This window comes from Macrobrachium rosenbergii, chromosome 19, assembly GCF_040412425.1.
Source record: "Macrobrachium rosenbergii isolate ZJJX-2024 chromosome 19, ASM4041242v1, whole genome shotgun sequence".
Taxonomy (NCBI): Eukaryota; Metazoa; Arthropoda; class Malacostraca; order Decapoda; family Palaemonidae; genus Macrobrachium; species Macrobrachium rosenbergii.
The window spans coordinates 5,052,435-5,055,805 of NC_089759.1; the positions used below are offsets into that span (position 1 = coordinate 5,052,435).

Sequence of the window (3,371 nt, forward strand, 5' to 3'; positions counted from 1 at the left end):
TTGATTTAAAATCAGAACCCACAGTAACTCGCCATTTAATTTGATGTTTGAACTGCATTTAGTAATAGTGTTTTTCATGACCTTTGATATATGAAGAAATTATTTTGTGTCAAAACCTAAAGAAGGGTACTTTCATAAAAAGAAAAAAAGGCAAGCAATGAAAATCAGCTCTCGCGTTCTTGCTCTAGTGCTAATTTTTGAGAGAATAGTTAAGAGACCCCTAGCGGAGAGAGTGACAGTTAGACACAGCCACATGATACATCATCTTCCCCGCCCCTTTGCTTCAGAGTCGTTGGGAAGCCTTATCAACATGCATGCTAGTGGTTGGTGTAGTTGTAAGCAGTATACATCAGGTGTTCTTGACCATTGGTCTGTGGTGTATGTTGTAGAGTATTGTATACAGCAGGAGTCATTGCGTGTGCGTTTTTTGTCTTGAAATATTTAGTTGTATATTGGTGTATGTAGTAAGGTTGGCCTTTTGTTTTAAGTTGAGTGATCGAGAATGTTGGTTATCACCCTGTAGTAACGTTCTTTTGCGTTGAGTATTGTGGGAGTGTGTGTTATGGCCAAAAATGCCGTGATTGCTAATAGTGGCCTTTCATTTCAGGATATGGTGCCTCAGCCGATAAGGCGATGTTCGTGAGTGTTTGGTATCGATGTTTCGAGAATTCTTCGTAAACTGGATTTTTAAACCCAAAGTTTATCGATACTTGTAAGGACACTTTAGTCATGTAAGTAATCATGTAAGTAACTGTAGCCCTATGTTTGAATTTTTAAACGTTCATACTTCTATGGGGTTTTAATGAACGTGGTGAAATCATTGCTGAAAGCTTGACAACCTTCTAGCTTGAAGGTCAAGGGGTAGCTTAAATTAAATTTTACTGTTCAGCCAACCGAACTATTGACGTTGTGTGGTATTTTCCTTTAGTTATGGAAATTTAGATGTTTCAAACCATATCCAACCATACTCTTTGGTAATATTTGCCGTTTTACTCAATATTCATTTTGTTTTAATTACATCACTCGATCAGCGAGTTTCAACACTAGCTAAGTCCGCCTTTGTCTGGGTGGCGGTGCCATCTCTGGCAAAAGTGAACTGCAAAGTTGTACATAGTCATTCTGCCGTGTACGATGGGAAGTGCAAACAAACCAGAAATAAAGCAATCATTTTCAGGGGTAATTGCCACTTGGGATAGCACAATATGAAAGTGACCTTATAACCTAGGTTTGCATTATGTATTAGCAAAGTCTTGGCTTCTCAAGTAGTGCTAGTTTTGAGCTTTTCTCGACAAGCATACTAGTTTAATGGGGAGTTGTAATCATTTTAATTTGTTCAGGCGTGTGAAGTTTCTTTGCGTGCTTACTCAGTATTAAACGTTCCTGAAAATTAACTTGAGGGGAGGAATACTTGACAATGTGGTCAAAGTATGATTTGAATGTTCAGCTTCCATTAGAGGAAATTTAATGTTGTGAAACGAGTTACTTTGGGTAGTTTAATATTTTAAATTAGAGGGTTAGCTTAAGCATATGAATCGAAGGATTTTTATTCCAGTTAATATTAGGCTGTATGGGACTTTTTTTTATTTTATATTCAAATTTTTTAGGCATTTAGTTTAACTTACTAGTCAAAGTATTAGACTGAGCACTGGCTAAACTTAAGATGTTTAACACGTCAGTCTGTGTTAGAATTACTTGACAAAGCCAGTTGTAAGTTGCGGGTTTACTGAAGCGCTGAACGAACATTGATGTTGCTTTAGAATATTAGTCTCTGTAATTATGTACCATTCAAGTGCTTGTCAAAGCAGTGTATTCATTATTTCTTTTTTCAGGTTATGCTAGTTGAAGACCACTGAAGACAGGACTAACTTTATGATCTGTGGAGCTGAGCACAGGAGCTAAAGGGGGAACAGACAATTTAGCCTTATCCTCTTCCTGCAAATCCAGGCAGTGTAAGTAGTTGGAAGTATGACCGGAATACCTGTAAGATTATTGTACTTTCCATATAGTTTTAACTGTAAATATGCCTCATGTATTTCTGCTTTTGGCAAATGATAATTTTAGCAAGCTGAAGGTTAACTTTTGGGTTTCTTTACAGTCTGGAATACTGGTAATGTACGACATGTCATGACTGTGAATATTTTTACTTCTGTTACCTTCGGGAGGCAATTTTCAGTGACTTTTGGATACGAAGCAATGAATTCATTTATAACCTTGTAGCTTGGGGTTGGTACCTTGCTGTAGCTCGGAGGCAATTTCCCGTGGCTTAAGGATACGAAGCTGTGAAAGCATTTATAACCTCGTATCTTGGAGAGGCTAACTTGCTGTAGCTTGGAGAGGCAACTAACCGTGACTTAGGGATACGAAGCTATGAAAGCATTTTTAACTTCATAGCTTGGAGGGGCTACCTTGCTGTAACTTGGAGAGGGAACGTCCCAGGACTTATGGGTACAAAACTATGAAACCATTTATAACATCATTAATGGCTGATTCCTGACTTGGCTGAATATTTAGGAACTGTACGTGGTTTAATACAGGTAATAAGCTTTGATTTAAATGTTTCTTGTAAGTTTCTTTACCTCATGTTTACAGAGGTCCCTTGAACTATTGGTTTTGTTCATGTGTCAGATATTAAATTTTTTATTTGATGGGAAGTTTAGTATGGAATTTGGTTCTTGGTTCTGTTTTTCTCGAATCCTTTGAGTTCCTTGGTTTACAATGTTAAAATTGAAAGGGGCACCCAGTTAATTGTTCCTGTATCCATATTACATCGTGATTTTAAGTTGGTATAAAATGTAAGAAATTGAAAGATAGTGAATACTGCCCATGTATCTATATTAAATGATTTCTATATCAGACTGGTCCCCAAATCCTTGGATTTGGGTAAGGTAAAGTTTGAGAGTTGCGATTAGTACTTCTTATGAGTAGCAGATTTGACTTTAAACTTCAACCCCATCAATGTATACAAACATTTTGATCTGTTGCCATGTTTTAAGATGGAATAGTTCAATATTTTATTTGATTTAATTTTCGAAGTTCCTTTGGTAGTGCTGAAAGTAAACTGAAGGGTTTTTATGCCAAGTGTCTGCATAACCTTTTGTCAAAGCCTCCAGTGATTGCTGAATGATTCAACAAATGAGTACTTGAGGCTTTGATTCAGACAGGGAGTCTGTCTTGTTTCCTTAACTCCTGTTTGTCTTATTTACTTACCTCCTGTTAACACAAGCAGTACTCTGAACAATTGGTATTGTGTAGTGTCATAACATTCTTGATTAGATGGTAGTTTAATATGAAATTTGGTTGGTTTTGAATGATTATGAAAGGTACATGGGTGACAAGTTTAACAAATTGAAAGGGAGACAGTATGCTAACTG

The 3,371-nt window shown here is 36.8% G+C and overlaps 1 long non-coding RNA gene across 1 annotated transcript; it reads left to right on the forward strand.

Moving 5' to 3' along the window:
• Nucleotides 1-301: 301 nt before the first annotated feature.
• On the forward strand, nt 302-3,070 carry LOC136848581 (uncharacterized). Its single transcript, XR_010856055.1, has 4 exons — nt 302-418; nt 608-731; nt 1,830-1,949; nt 2,096-3,070. It is a non-coding gene; the product is annotated as an uncharacterized lncRNA (long non-coding RNA).
• The last annotated feature ends 301 nt before the right edge of the window (nt 3,071-3,371 follow it).